Below are 16,479 nucleotides of genomic sequence, written 5' to 3' on the forward strand. Positions count from 1 at the left end.
TTTCCTGGGCATAGAAATGATCCAGAATCATTTTCTAAGTTGGCATTTATTCACAATGAATGAGGTAGTGGATAGTGCTAGATATGTAATCAAGAAGATAAAAGTTATTATCCCTTTGAGTTCCAAAACCTTTGTAACAGCAGGATCCCTCCCCCACCCCCAAACCATCAGTTCTGCTTTCAGGCCAATCCCTGAAAGTGTCATTCTAGAAAGCACCAGCCCTTGTGGAAATACGACCTGGCAACTGCCTTGGCAAATGCTGTAGCCCCCATCCTCTCAGCAGCCACAACTATTAAAAAAGACTCAGAAAAGAAAGGTCACCAAGATCCTTGGTATTGTCAAAGGTTCAACACCAACAATGGAAATAATTATATCCAGGAGAGCTCTGATAAATATTCAGAACTGGCACAGACACACACAAAATAATAATTGCATTCAAAATTTATTTTAAAGTTTAATCCTTATTTAACATTTTTTCCATCACTTTCTTAAGCCATCACAATCAACAAAACAATAAACCAATTCCTGATTTGTGTTTGCCAATTCCTGAGGTATAAATGCTCACAATGAAATTTTAACAATTGGTTCTTTGGCTCTAGCTCCCCCCTGGTGGTGTCAATGGAAATGAAATTCAAAGGCTGCATTTCCACCTCCTTTTGTGTGTTAGATTCCCCCATTAGATTGTAAACTCTACCAGGACAAGGATTGTCTTTCCTCTTATTTGTATCCCCAGAATTTAACACAGTAGATGATTAATAAATGTGTATTGTGATGTGTTATCTCTCCACATAAGAAGGTGAACTCCTCAAGTGTAGGCATTGTCTTGCTTTTTTAATTCTAACCCTAGGGTCTATCACTGTGCTTAATAAATTCGGTTCATCTTCTTCCTCTGTAAAATGGGGATAAAAATACCTTTAACAATATTACCTCACAGGGTTGCTAGGAAGCTCATATAAGATATGTTTGATAAGTGCTTATAAACTGGAAAGCCATATATAAATACCGGTTATTGTTGTTTGTTGTTCCTGTTATCACAAATACAAAGAAGTCTGAAAAGCAGATTTTCTCTTCAAATATTTCCTTTCTTTCTCTGTCTCTCTTCTTTGCTTTTCTGATTTCAAGTATGCTGAAATTGGCACTCTTTTTTCACTCTATTTCTTTTCTAATATCCATTTAGCAATGTAGAAATATGGGATTTTTCCAGTCTTTGCATTCAGTGAGTCCATGGGTGAGGAATGAAATACTGTTTCACTTCATGTAGAGAACTCTCCAAGTGAAAGGGGTTTTGCAATCCAAGGATCCAAGGATGTTATCTGAAGCATCCTTTTCTGATGTGGGAGAAGGGAAGGGGGGAGGGGAGGAGTTGGCTTGCTTTCATTCTGTCCTAAGTAAGTCCACCCTTGCTTAATGTTTGGTGTCAATGAGGCTCGTGTTGAATACATCAGGTATGTTTATCTAGTTATTATTTTTCTTTGTCAGTAGGCTTTCATTCTTTCCTTTCCTGTCACCAGTGGAGATTGAATTGGTTATCTGTGGAAGGAGCAAAGGTCCCAGGGAGTTCAAGATTTTTGCAACTAATATTGCATACCAGGGAAAATGGATGCCAAGGTCAGGTTAACAATAAATAATATTGATTTGGAGGTCAGGGTCACAATGTGAAAGGTCATCAATGCTGCCAAAATATTTTCATTATCATTGGTTTTGTTATGGAAAAGACACCAGACTCAGGGAAAGGAGATTAGGGGCTTAGGAGGTGGGGCTGGATGAAGACATTCTAAGAGAAAGAACAGAATCAAAACTCTACCCCATGATTTACTGGCTTTGTATTCCCATGGTTTCCCTGTCTGGCATTTGCCTCTCTTGAACAAGTATGTAGAATGACAGGCACCGATAATGCCTTCTTTCCCACAGAACACTGCCAATTCTGGTCATTGATCTGAAAGCTTTTGCTGGCACAGCGGCTGCTGCCCAGATCCAAGTTTTACCAGACATATTTGCAGGAGTAAGCTATTTGATGCTTTACCACTTTTCACAGGTGCCTTTTATAGATGTATAATGCAGTGTTGCATAGCTTAACAAAATCCTGTCTAGTTTTGGAGCTATGACCCAATCTGGTGTCATCTATATTCTGAAACAGAAAAGGCCATGGTGTTGTAGAATTAGCATGCCTTCTTTTATTGTGTGAATTATTGGAGCATTTTGGCAGGAGAGGACCATAATGCTCTCCCGAATTCATTTTTTATTAAAATTTAGTGAGGATTTCATATTGTATTTTAAAATAGGCAGCATTGTTTAAACCACTTGGGATTTACTATATGTTCCAGAGCAGAGGAAAAAACACCTAATGTGGCAGGGCAGAAGGAATTATGTCATTTTTTTAACTTAGAAGGGAAGATGCCAGGGTTTATTTCTAATCCCAAATGAGAAATTGGCACTCCTGAACAGTGGTTTGGGACATTCAGAGGGGGAGCTACAGAGCATCTACTGGAGATACAAGATGGATCTGGACAATTGCAGATTATCGCCTTTGATTAAGACAAAACACACAGTGGGGGAGGGGGGGTTGAGGGAGGGAAAGCTAAAATTTCATAGTCTGGAGGGCCTTATTTCTCACAGATAGTACTTCCGAGACCCCTGCAAGATCAAAAATGGGCCAAACAACAATGTTATTCAGGAGGTCAAGATGCTGCTGCTCAGAGGTATTATTTTATCAGAGCTCTTTCAAGGAGACACAGGAAGACTGATTTTTACTGACAAGTCCTGCTCATTCGGGCAGTTGATTTGGTAGTGGTAGATTTACTTGCTTTTATTTCCAACAAAAGCATCTGTGCTGAAGATTAGACTGCCCTGTTTGTCAGCATTGAAAATTCTGAACAATGGAATTCCTAGAGGAGAGAAAGAATACACTAATTATTATTTAAGTTCTCCACTTGAAAAGCAGGACAGCCTTGAGGTAGATAGGAGGTCATAAGTTGGAAAGCTTCTAGCAGCCCAGTGGTGAAATAGAGAAATACTGGAGATTTATGGATTTAAAAAAAAATCATTTCCCCTTTCTGAGACTTAGTTTCCTCATTGTTCAAAAAAATTAAGTGAGGAGTTGTACCAACTATAGAACCATTGAGATTTTGTCCCAAGATACAGCTATTTGGCAGGGACACATTTTGGCACTTTCTCCCAAGAAATATATCTTCCCTCCCTGTGGTCACCTTTGTTTTTGTGAGTTATCTCCAGGTTCTCTACTGGCCTGTACCACTGAGCAACCACATCATTGCCCACCACCATGGCTACCCTCTCCTAGTGGTTGTGGCTATTCTCTTTCTCTAGTGTGACTATATCTTTACCACTGTACCTCCTCCCCATCTCAGTTGAATTTGCTCAATAATGAAATTCCTAGTTGCACCTCAAACTAAATATTATCCAAGGGCTTTTCCAGCTTTAAAAATGCATGACTCTATAGTCCAAACAAAGAGATAATAATAATGTATTGTATTTTGAGAGCATTGTAAAAATGCTTTCACATATATCTTTTTGATCATTAGTATGTCTCTGAGATGTGAACTGAATTCTGTATTATTCTGAGTCTGATCAGAGGTTAAATGACTTACCCAAGTTCACACAGTTGGTGGCAAAATGAGATGATAATTCAGATCTCTGAAGCCCACATTACTCTTTTCACAATTCCTCTCCTGTCATGAAACTGCAGAAATGGCACCATGGGCAAAATGTTTGAGTTTGGGAAAGCTTTGCAAAGAAATTGCCCTTTCTAAGAAGTCTAGATTGTCCATTCCAAAGAATAATGGTCCTTCTCTCTTTTTTTCCTTCCCTCCTTCCTTTCTTCCTTCCATTTTTTCTCCTTCATTCTCTCCTTCCATCCTTTTCTCCTTCCCTCCTTTTCTCCTTCCCTTCTCTCTCCTCTCATTCCTTTCCTCCTATTCTCTGTTTCTCCTTTCTTTCTTTCCTCTTGCCTCTCTACCTTCCTTATTCTTTCTTTCCTTCCCCTTCTGCAGAAGAGGTCTGCATGGCCTGAAGAACTTTGGTGGTCCTAGTAGGTTTCTGTTATGACTGCACACATCCCATTCCAGATGGGCTAGAATTTGAGCATGGGCTAGCATCAAACTAAGCTAACATGTTATGAAGAGATAGACAAGTATGACAAGGAAAGCAGTGTGGTATGTGGAAAGAGCACTAGCTATAGAGTCAGAGGACCTGAGTTCAAGTTTTATCTCTGATACTTAATCCCTTTGTGACCTGGAGCAAATCACTGTGCATCCTTGGCTTGTTTCCCCTCATAATATGAAGGAGTTGGATTAGATTGCCTTTGAAGTTCCTTTCCAAGTGTAAATGTTAGCTATTATAAATCTATGATCCTGCCAACTGGAAGTTTCTGTAATTTAGGAGAAACAATCCTGGTTTGAGTATTAGATAATCTGGGTTTGATTTCCCCTTCTGTCATTTAGTCCCTGAATAATTTAGTGTGGGTCAGTGATTCATTCTCCCTGAGCCTCAGCTTCCTCACCTGAAACATGCTGATCATGATTGCAACTTCCTCACAGGGTTTTGGTGAAGAAGCTATTTTCTAAATTATAAAACACCATGCTTTGAGAAGAGCAACCCACACTCACAAGAAATTGCTAGGGGTGTGGCAATAGCTAGGTATCTGTGAGTTTCAGAAATTGGAATGTTTGAGAGATCTGGGATGAAGGAAAATTCATTAACAATGAAGCTAGGCTTCCAATGGATGCCACAAAATGGCAGGGAAGAGGAAGAGATAGACTGTGGACAGACAAGCTTAGAAGAATAGTAAAGAGAGTAGGAGGAGAGGGCCAGATTGAAATTATATTTGTCACCAACCCTATAACTGCAAAGGAATGAAGAAAGTACACCACAAGTGGAAGCTATACTCACTGTCTTCTTCCTGGTGGTTCTGTGTACAATTCAATTCAGTATGCATTTATTACACTCCTTTTGTACTTAGAACTGTGATAGAGGATGGAGTTACAAACAGTCCCTGCCCCCGAGGAGCTTATGGTTCTCCTGGAGGAAAAGAATATGGACCAAAAATAAGTGTAGTAGAGACTGAACTGTCCTATAGGGACTATACCAAGCAGCTGATATTATAAAACTCCAGGGAGAGTATGGCATGTCAAAGGCAATGAATTTACTAAGTGCCACTTCCTTTGTAGTGACCCACTGGTGAAAAGATGTGGCATTTTGGTATGATCCTGCAAACCCTGAATAGTCTCATGGTTCTTCCCTAATCCATGATTATGGAACAGAGGTAGGATGTTGTATCAGTTTAATGGAAAGACAGTGGTTGAATCTCCCTTCTTTCAATTAACCAAGAGAGTTCCAGTGAGGATTAAGGAAGGTTTGGACCTCCTTTCCAGAGTCATAGTGACCATACCCACATGGCAGCCAAAGCAGTGAGTTGGACATGTTCAGCTTGGAGGTAACCTGTGTTGAGAAGTCTTGAGTCCTTTTGCTTAGAATTGAATTTTTACAAGTGGAAAAATCCCTGGAAACTATAACATTCAGAGAAAATGCCCATGAGCCAGAGGACTGACCTAAACAAGACCCATTTTGCCAGTAGTTTTTGAACAAGTCATAACTGAGAGGAAGTATAAAATGCCTAATCTGCAATACTGCTTTATATGCAAAATAGTTTCAGATATCAACCCCCTGATTGGGTATGACAATAGAAAGCACTATAGCATATTTAGTTTAAGTTTTAATGTCAAATTGCACTTCTGAAAGTCTTTTTTATTTTAGCATTTCTTTTATGTGTAGAAAATAAATATCTGTCCCATACTTGATTCATATTATACACTGAGTTTCTTTATACTCATGCATTTGGTGAAAATCCTAGAAATAATCCTAACTCTAATGGAATTCTCCATAGAGGGATAGTGTGGGGATTTAAAGAATCAAAGAGTGTGGGAAAAAAAGCATCCCAACTGCTCTAATTAGAGGCCTGACATGAACATGCCTGGACCCAGGCCCCTTAGAGAAAGTACAATACCCCAGTTCTAGAGGGAATGGCAATGGCAGGGAAAATAAGTACATATTTGTATATATCTATCTATCTATCTATCTATATATATATATATATCTACATATAATACAAAATAAATATGAGTTATGATAGTGAGGGAGGGTGCAAGCTGTTGGAAGAATCAAGAAAAGCTACATGCAGAAAGTGATGCTTGAGCAGAGTCTTGAAAAGACATTGAATTCTATTCATTATGGTAGAATTGAGAAGGACTTACATTCCAGGCAAGGGGGATGGTCAGTGCAAGCACAGAGAATCTAAAATAGAGTTCCTTGTATCAGAAAACAGAAAGAAATTCAGTTTAGAAAATTCAAGGAATGAAGGAAGAGGATTAATATGTGAAAAAACTGAAAAAGTATATCGGAGCTAGACTTTAAAGAATTTTAATGAAGGATTGAGAAGTTATCATAGAAGCAATAGGTAACCAGTAGATTTTTTTGAGGAGAGGGCTGATATTCTAAGTCCTATGCTTAAGGAAAACCACTTTAGCATCTGAATGGAAAATGGGTTAGAGAAAGGAAAGTATTGATGCTAGGAAACCAATAGGATGTTATTGAACCCAGGTGAGAGATGATGGAAACCTGACCCAGAGTTTGGGAGGAGTAAATGGGTAACTACTGCTGTAACAGTAGAAATAGCAAGTTTGAACAATTGATTGTTCATATGGGGTGAGGGAGAATAAGAAGGGTGTGACACTGAGGTTGCAAAGCTGGCTGACTCAAAGGACAAGAGTGCCCTGGACAATAGAGAAATTTGAAAGATGAGGTGATTTAGGGTGAAAAAAGAATAAGTTCTGTTTGGGCCATGCTGAGTTTGAGATATCAATGAGACAGCCAGTTGAAGTGTTCAATAGGCAATTTGTGTTGTGGGACTAGAGTTCAGGAGAGAAATTAAGTTGGATATAAAAATTTGGAAATCATCTACATAGGATAATTAAATCCATTAGAACTACTAAGGTTACCAAGTAGGAAAATGTAAAGAAGGGGAAGGTAAGGGAGAATATATTAAGCTCTATGATAGATTTTATATGTATTATCTCATTTGATCTCATTTGCAACAAGCATTTACTGAGCACCAATTATATACTGAGATAAATATGATTTCATTTGATCTCATTTCTCTATAGAGAAGGCCCATGGAAGAATTTTGGGGTATGGCTGCAGTTGGAAGTCATGATATGGCTAATGATCTAGAAAAGGAGACTGAAAAATTGATCAGGGAGATAGGCAGAAAACTAGATGAGAATGGTGTCACAAAAAACCCAGAAAAGAGCAAGGCTTCGGTGAAGAAAGGTGACCAATAGTTTCAAATGTTACAGAGAGCCCAATAAGGACAAGGACTGAGAAAGGGCAATACTACATGGCAACAATAAATTGATGACAATTTTGAAAAGAGTAGTTCTGGTTTACATTGAGTTCATAAACCAGAATGCAAAGAGTTTGGGAGTAAGAGAAAAGAAAATTGAGAAAGAGTTTGGCTAAGGGGCGGCTAGGTGGCACTATGGATAGAGCACTGGCTCTGGAGTCAGGAGGATCTGAGTTCAAATCCAGTCCCAGACACTTAATAATTACCTAGCTGTGTGGTCTTGAGCAAGTCACTTAACCCCCTTGCCTTACAAAAAAAAACCTAAAAAAAAAAGAGTTTGGCTAAGAAAGAGTGAAAAATGGAGTGGCTAGGTGGTGCAGTGGATAGAGCACCAGCCCTGGAGTCAGGAGTACCTGAGTTCAAATCTAGCCTCATACACTTAATAATTATCTAGCTGTGTGGCCTTGGGCAAGCCACTTAACCCCACCGCCTTGCAAAAAAAAAAAGAGTGAAAAGATATAGTATAATAACTTAAGGGGATGGTACCTTCTGGTGAAAGTTTTGGTTTTGTTTTTTTAAGACTATCAGAGACTTGGGCATAATCCTAAACAGCAGAAAAAGAACTAGAAGATAGGGAGAAATTAAAGATTAGAAAGATGATATGATTGAAGGGCAAATCAACTGGAGAGGCTCTGAGGGAATAGGTTCAAGGACAGATGTAGAGGAACAGGTCTCATCCAGGAAAAGAATTGCCAAAGATTTTAGTAAAGGAATCTAATTGCAATAGAATAAAGTGAGAGAAAATGAAGACCTGAAATAGGGTAATTGCCATGTGAATGGAAAGGAGATAGATTCTTTTAAAGATCTGTGCATTTGCTTTTATTTTGAATTTAGCAAACACCAAATGAAAGGAATTTTTCCATATAGAGAGTAAAAAAAGTAAAAAAGAATTTTACATAAAACTGTAAATATTGCCTTTATTTTTTAAAACTATAATAAGTTAAAACTGTAGTTTTCAAAGCTGTCCTACTCCCTATGCTTCTTTCTGAACTTCCTAGAAAGGGGACAAATTCAAGTGATGCTCTGGAGTTAGAATCAAAGACTGGTTGGGTAGTGAAAGAGGAAAACTGGGCAAGGCAGTGGAGGAGAGGGAAGGGTTGGAGAGAATTCCAAGACTGTAAACTTACTTGATTAGAAAGATAGTAGGGCACCAGAAATAAATAAGGAAGTTGGGGAAGGAGTAGGTGTAGGAAGGAAGACAATTGAATTTGAGAAACATAGACAATATCTGGGTGGAGGTATCCAACAGGCAGTTAGTAATAGAGGACTAGAGGTCAGGAAGGAGATTGGGATATGTAGCTTTGGGATTTGTCTATTAACAACAGAGAAGAATTTAGAGAAAGATGGGAAAGGGGTCCAGGATAAACCTACACATCAGAAGTGTAATATAGTCAGTGATTTAGCAAATGAACTAGAAAAGGTACACGCAGACAGGTTGGACATAAGGGAGATGGAGGAAGGAACTAAGAGAGCAGAAGCTGCAGAGGTCAAGAAGAATAATGTCTCAGAAAACAGCAAGGGGTTTAGTAATTGAGAAACCATTGTTAATCTTAAAAGCCTCTAAGGAGGCTCAGGATGGTAGCACTGCTATTTTGGGCTAGTTCCCTTAGGTTCAAGTCCTCTGGGATACCTGCAGATGGTTAAATGACAAGTCTTATGATCCAGTCCCAGGGAGTTAGATTGACCTTACACCCTGAAGAAGCAGCTGGCCTCTCTCACCCCGAGACTTAGGATCTGACAGAGATCTTCTAGTTTCACTTTAACTGACTATCAATTTCTTTTCAGTAACAATCTTATTTAGGTTTTTTTTGGAGGTCCTTTCCTATATCCAAGGAAGAAAACATCCAATTCTTAAACCCTGTAGAATCATAATTCCACTTCCTCCTTTAAACAATATCTCTCCTCTGCTAAGAAACTGAAGTCTTTTATTCTTTTTTTTTTTAAATTTAGTGTGCCATGGCTTCCTCCACACTCATCAGCTGTGATAGTAACTACTCTTAACATTAGCCGAACAGAGCAAGATTATTTAATTATCCTAAATTTTCTGTCTTGATAGACAGTCACCCTGCTGGGCTGAATGTTCTGAACTGAGTCATCTTAGGCCAGAGAGAACTTGTTGAGGTAGCGTAGGCTTCCTTTTTACTCAGATTTTCTTAACTGTAAGTCAGTCAATGCATGTTTATTAAGGACCTACTATGTGAGAGATAATGTGCCTAGCTCTGGGAATTAAAATAAATGAGCAAAAGATAGTCCTCTTTAAGTGTTTCACCATTTAATGGGGAAGACAATGCATAAAAAGAAGCTGAAAGGACGGAGGGCAGGGAGGGATGTAGCCCATGCTGAATATGGTGAAGTTCTATAACTGAGTGGGATACAAGGGGATGGCTACCTTGGGTCCCTTCCTTAAATAAAGGATCTAGATGACTTCTCCATTGTCCAACTCTGCCTTCTTCAATCAGAGGGATGGAGAGGTTCCAGGGTCAGGGATGCTGAGGATATGTGAATTTCAGGGTTGATTTTGTAGGAAGATAAGGTTTTAGAAACATTGATGAATTTGAAATAATTCCTCCATCCTTCTCTGTTCTTTATATTTGTTTGGGGCAGGCTAAAACAGTTTAATTCTCTAAAACATTCTTATCCAGAAACCCTGTTTTCTAAAATGAGGTCAAGTTGCTGTCTGTGCCATGTTTACATTGAAGGCCCTCTGGTTTACTTGAACCCCTGTTTATCCAATTTAACATCATGGAATCATAGAACCTCAAAGTTGGGAGCTTTAAATTCAGCCTTCCCTAGTCTTTTCAAATAATCAAGACCTTAGGGAAGATAATCTATGCACTCCTCCAGTTTCTTATTGTTTAGCCTCTGTTGTAGAATAACTCCAATATCAGCCTAATTTTCTATGCTGGAAACACATGCTATGTCATTTGAGTCCAGTGCTTCACTTTCCATACTTTCAAACTCACTTAACAAATCTGGTATGGAAATACAACCCTGCCTGATGATTTGCTTAGGGGAGAGAGAGAGAGAGAATATGTTTATATAATTTTTCAATGTATTAGTCTATATTATTCTATTCTATATTATTAACTTGTTATATTTTTTGTAATTGCTCTTTTAAAAACTTTAGTTTCTGGCATCCACATCAACAACATTACCAACAATATTATTTTCCATATTCCCTCAATTCAAGGGAAGGATCCAAACATTAAAGAAATATTTGAAACCCTTATCTGAGACTAGAGACAGGTATCTAAAATCTATTGGTACTACCATTATGTCTATCAGCCAGTGAGGAAGGGGTAGAGGATACAGCATTGAGGTTTATGAGAGCAAGAGTTCTAGGTTAATCTGGAAGAACACTTTGGACTAGAAACAGCACAGAGGACAGCCAGGTACAGTAAAAGATCCTAGAGGTCTAAATATGTGCATGGCCCTGAGTCTGTTCAATTTAGGAGGTTTAAAAAAGTCCATTTTAGCACCAAGAGCAAATTTAGCTGCTACCATTCAGTTAAGGATGAAATTGCTTCAGGCACACTGACCAGGAATAGAAAGAAAGGTTTGAGGGCAATAGAGAGGAAATGTCCAGGGATATTCTTGATGCATGAGCAGGGGAAGAGTAAAAGGCAGAAGAGAGGAGTAAAGGTTGAAGCTTAGAATCCTAACTTAGAAATTTAGTGTGGTCCAGTAAGCACTGGATTTAGAAGCAGAAGGTCTAGGTTTTAATTCTGAATCTTCTACTTAATACTTTTTTGACCTTAAGAATTTATTTCATTTCTAGGACCTTCAGTTGTCTCATCTGTAAAGAGATCCAGCTTAGCTTAACAACAAGTACCAAACAACCATAAGCAAATAAGCAAAAGTCTTGTTTAGGGAGCAGGGAGCAGGGGAATTGAATAACCAGGGATATGACCAACAAGTCTGAGATATGAGTCAAGGAAAACCATGGAACAGTATTTGTCTGGGGGGCGGGGAGCAGATATAGAAAGGAGAAAAGTACCTGGCAATGACCCTAAGATTCCATAACAAGAGTTGTGGGAAATACATATTCCAGAAGGATGAGATAACAAACATGGAAGGAGAGTTAGGAGGAGATAAGAAGGTAGAAGCCTGAATCATAGAACTTTTCTGACTTTAAAGGTTTCCCTTTACCCAGACTACATTGCTGATTCCTCTCCACCAGACTTTATCATCTATCCCCCAGCCCCAACCTACAGCTAGGTACCTTCCCTTTCCCACTTCCTCTCCTTTCAGCTTCACTTTATATCTTGTTTTCTCCAATACCGATCCTTAAGGGAAGAGACTATATTTCTGTTTTTATTTGTATTTTTGGAGCTTAGCACTTAGCAAAGTGACTCTAAGTTGTATGGCACTTGTACATAGTAGGCACATTTAATATCATTTTATTTGTATTTGACACTGATTCGTAATTATTTATAACATTTCCTATCTGGTCCAATAGTAAATCCTCTTTAAACATCTATGAGAGTACTGTACTTAGACAATGAAGAGAAGTAGGAGGAAAGACTTGTTAAAACAAAATAAAGTTTGATATAGGGGACAGGTTTTGAAATCTGCCTCAGTAATTTTCTAACTTTGTGACCATGGATCAGTTCCTTCAGTTCTATCAGTTTACTCAACTGTAAAATCAAATGCTTGCTTTACAAAGATAGTACTCAAATAGTATAGACCTGTGATCTTACTGCTGTGAGCATTCCTTTCAAAAATGCACATTGTAGCCCATCTGTGCTAGCTCAAACTGTGCAATTCTTGTCCAGATTCTCTCATAAGTTTGCCATAGAGGGTCTGTCGGATGTAGAGAGAAGGGGATGGGGTAAGGGACCTTCCATATTTCCTATTAATACCATGAGACAATGTGGTAGAGTGGAAAGTGTAGTCAACCTGTATTCAAATTCCACTTCTGATATTTATATAATAATCACTACTTGGAAAGTCAGGCTTTCCCTCCCCCCACCTCACTTCTCAGTGATCTTCAGAAAACTTAAGGGCATTGGGGCTTAGGTTCTTTATCATTAACTCCAGCCTCTATATTGGAGGTGTCAGGTTCCTGTCCCTGAACCCCAATTCTGTTAACCACTAACAATCAGATTAGCTGTTATAAAGAAATATTTACTTCAAAAGAAGTATACAAACTTCCATCCCCAATATGAGAGGCGTAATCTTCTTTCCCTCATGACTACCTCCATCACTGGGGAGAGAAAGAAGATTAAGCTCATAGTTTAGCTTGGTTCTTTATAGACCAGTCCCAGTTCCAAGTCTAAAACCACCTTGGCCTCAAATTCTAGACACCTTGACTTCTTGAGGCTTCCATATTAGACTGATCACCATGGCTTGAAATCCCAGATCCTCTTTGGAGTATTTTTGGCACCTGAAATTGAGAAGGACAAACTACACAGAAAAGAAACAAATACCAAGTCCCATTTCTTGGAGCCTAAGTAGAAGGGGGAGAAAGGAAAAAAAGTCTTTCATCTCTTACTGGTTCAATGTCATCCTCACTATGGATAAACTGGAATCATCAGAATCAGATAAAAAGTATCAAAAAGAGAGAGAAAGAACATGACAGAAAGAGAGTAAATGGCTCAGTTTTTCATTTTTAAAGACAAGTTAGTCAATGAACAGAACAGCCAATATGGTAAGGCTGGTAATGGGGCTCCATGGAAGGCAAATTGGTCTTTCTCCAAAGGCTTCTCAAAGCAGCTTTAGGTTAAGAGATCTGGGCATGCCCAGGGAAACCCAAATTAGTCTTATTGGCAAATTGCTTTAACCTCCCTGGAGCACAATTTCCTCATCTATCAAATAAGGATGTCAAAACTCAATAGCTCTCTTAGTTCTAGATATATGATCCTATACATGAAGATACCAGTGGAACACAAGGTTATCCTAGGTATCATTAACTTTCATCATCATCTTTTCATTCCTACAAGTCTTTAAAGACAAACTTTGCATCATTTCTTTGTATTTCCTTGTTTCTGATATGTTATGGTCTTCTCATACCCACCATGGGTCTCCCTGTAACCTTTGGATAATCCTCAATTTCAAGTCTTCAGAGACTATAGTATTCTATGACTCAGCCATAACAACAACAATACTTGAACATTATTGATATTTTTAATGGACATTTGTTTCAGGGGCAAGCTCAGAGTCACATACAGGTCTATGTGATTTGCCAAAGACAATACAGTCTTCTCCCTTCTATTTAAATGTGTACAACTTATTGCCCATTTGTATAATTTGTCCAAAATAAATATAATGATAATCCAATTCTATAAACCATATTTCTAAAAGCATATTGTAATCTGGATAACACTTTTTTTCACTATGTAAATAAGTTAGCACCAGGCCTAGAGTCAGAAAGATCTATATGAACCTAAGCAAGTTACCTAACCCTGTTTACTCAAGTTTCTTCATCTGTAAAATGAAATGGAGTAGAAAATGGCAACAACTCAATAGCTTTACAAAGAAAACCCCAAAAGAGGTGGCAAAGAGTCAGACACAACTGAAAAATAACTAGTTAAGAAACTGATTTAATCATCAAACCTTCTGCAAAAAGGAGAACCTCATCATCTAAGCTTTGAAATCTTTCTTCAAGTTGGACTCCAGGTTGAATTTTTTCAGTGACAATGGTAAACCCAGTTGGTGAACATAGTCGTCTGTTTTTTTTATATTCAGGTGTTTTTCACCTTGAAATTGATTATAAGAGGGCTATCCAACAAGATTATATATTCTGTTATATTTTTCAAGGATTTGTGAACAATTTTTACACATATATGGAAGACATCTTGTTTACAGAGAGCCATTTGTTGAATTTTGTTCTACTGAATCAAATTATTTTTAATTATTAGTCACAAGTTTCAGTGGAATCACATATTCTTCACATCTCACAGTCAATTTTGTGGTGGTAGCAATAAGACCTGTGATGTAATATTTAATTGAGAGGGCACTGGCAAAGAAGAGAGGAGAGAGAAGAGAATAAGCAATTATATTGTACCTACTATGTTTCAGGCACTATGCTAAGTATTTTACAATATTGTCTTATTTGATCCTTACAACCACTTTGCAAGTTAGATGCTAATATTATCATCCCCATTTTATAGTGAGGAAACTGAGAGAAACAGTATTTAAGTGACTAGTCCAGAGTCACAGAGCTAGTATGTGTCTGAGGTTGGATTTTAACTCATCTCCCTGATTCCAGGGAGTCATGGAGGATGCATATAAGATAGTTTCATAAAATATTTCATAAGTGGGAAAATAGACACATAGCCCAGGAGTTATTGATATCTTCTCAGTTGAGTGACCTTTTTAATGTTTTTTTTTATTACAAGGTTGCTCTCTTCCCTTGTTTTAAATATCTTAAAAATATCCCTCAACACTTTCAAAATTGTCTCTCCTCTAGCTTGGGGACCAGACTTTTATATACTTGTCCAGTGCAGCTGCTTCTTTTCATCTTTCTCTTTTTCTGAGTCATTTCTTCTCTAAGCATATCCAGCTCTGTGCTATTAGAGGAGGAATATGGTGTATTCGGTCTCCAGGATAATTAAGACTTATTCTCTCAATTTAATTCTCCAGTAATTTCAGGAAGAATTTGCTTAAATCAGGTCTTTTATTAAGCTTTCTTGAAACAGGTCTTTCTCCTCTTCTATACTGTTATTAACTATCTTATGACTCAATGTTGCTAACAATTTTTCACTATCCTTTGTGAGATTTTATAAATTTTTTACAAATTTTACTAGGTTAATATTAACAATACTGCACCTTCTCTCCCCCCTCCCCCCAACACACATACCTTGGCAAACAAATCAAGTATCTCCTGACTAAAACTCTTCTGTTTTCTTTATTATGGCAATCAGTTTACATTATTGAAATTTCAATATTAGATTATTATCATAAATGTCCTTTTCTATCCATTTCCCTTCTTTGACTAGGAATAACTAGTTTAAAAAGATTGAGCTAAAGTTATTTTAAACATATACTACCTATTTTTCTCTTTGTCCTGATAATAATTATTTGTAATCTTTATTTTTAGTAAAATTGTTCTTTCTTCTACCAAGTCCACAGTGTCATTAGACAAGGACAGTTGTTTCAGGAATAACTCCCACATCAATAACAAGTCACTTCCTATCAAAATATAATGACTTTCATTTTAATGCTGTTATTTGGGGCTCAGCATGTCCAGCAGATTTCAATTCATTTCTTTAAGGAAGTATCCAGGATATGTAGGCCTAAGGTATCTTTATGGTCCAATTTCACACCTTAATTTCTAATTCCTTAATTATATCATCCAGAATAATTTTAGCTTTCCTCACTTTTTGTATCTTTTCATTAAGTTACTATATACAAAGTTTAATACAAAGTACTAAAGTCTACATTGATTTAAATTTGTGGATGTTATGAAACACTTCATAGAATTTCTCTACCTCTTTATCATCTAAAATAAATATTGATCAATAATCAACAATTATGTTCATGGTGATTCACTTGCAAACACCTTTCATGAGTTCTACAACATGAGATGGGCAAATTTCCCATGAAATGATATTTCTTGATGCCATTTGGTTACATGATAAAACTCTACCATATCCTTTCTTTGCCTCTCTAAGGAGAATTTGAATGCTATTATTCCATTTAGCTATGACTTACTTCAATTTTCTAGTTTTGTTTATACTAAAAAAAGTCAAAACTCATGCATTCTCATTCTTCCACTACAATGTCCACTTATTAGTCACTGGGCAAAGATCTTAAAATGAGCATTATAGCAAAGTGTTTAATAAAACCATTTAATATAATGTCTGGAGATATAAAGGCAAAAACAATCCCAGCCCTTAAAAATCTAACATTTAATGTTTTGCATAATTGCACAGGGATAATCTTTATCAAATTGCTTAATGTCTCTGGGGGGGCGGAAATGGAAGGAGGGAGGGAGAACTCAAAATTTTTAAAAAACAAATGTTAAAAATTGTTTTTAAATATAGTTGGGTAAAACAAGATATTATTCCAAAACAAAGTATCTTGCATTTAGAGTACCACTAGCTAAGCTAATATTTACAGCA

General features: G+C 37.4%; 1 long non-coding RNA gene across 1 annotated transcript in view; it reads right to left on the reverse strand.

The window, feature by feature from the left end:
• Positions 1 to 2,232: 2,232 nt before the first annotated feature.
• Positions 2,233 to 16,479, reverse strand: part of LOC141501997 (uncharacterized) — a 39,286-nt gene continuing 25,039 nt past the window's right edge. Inside the window, exon 3 of the long non-coding RNA XR_012472358.1 lies at positions 2,233 to 2,885. This is a non-coding gene — a long non-coding RNA (uncharacterized LOC141501997). The remainder of the gene's footprint in view (positions 2,886 to 16,479) is intronic.

This window comes from Macrotis lagotis, chromosome X, assembly GCF_037893015.1.
Source record: "Macrotis lagotis isolate mMagLag1 chromosome X, bilby.v1.9.chrom.fasta, whole genome shotgun sequence".
NCBI lineage: Eukaryota > Metazoa > Chordata > Mammalia > Peramelemorphia > Peramelidae > Macrotis > Macrotis lagotis.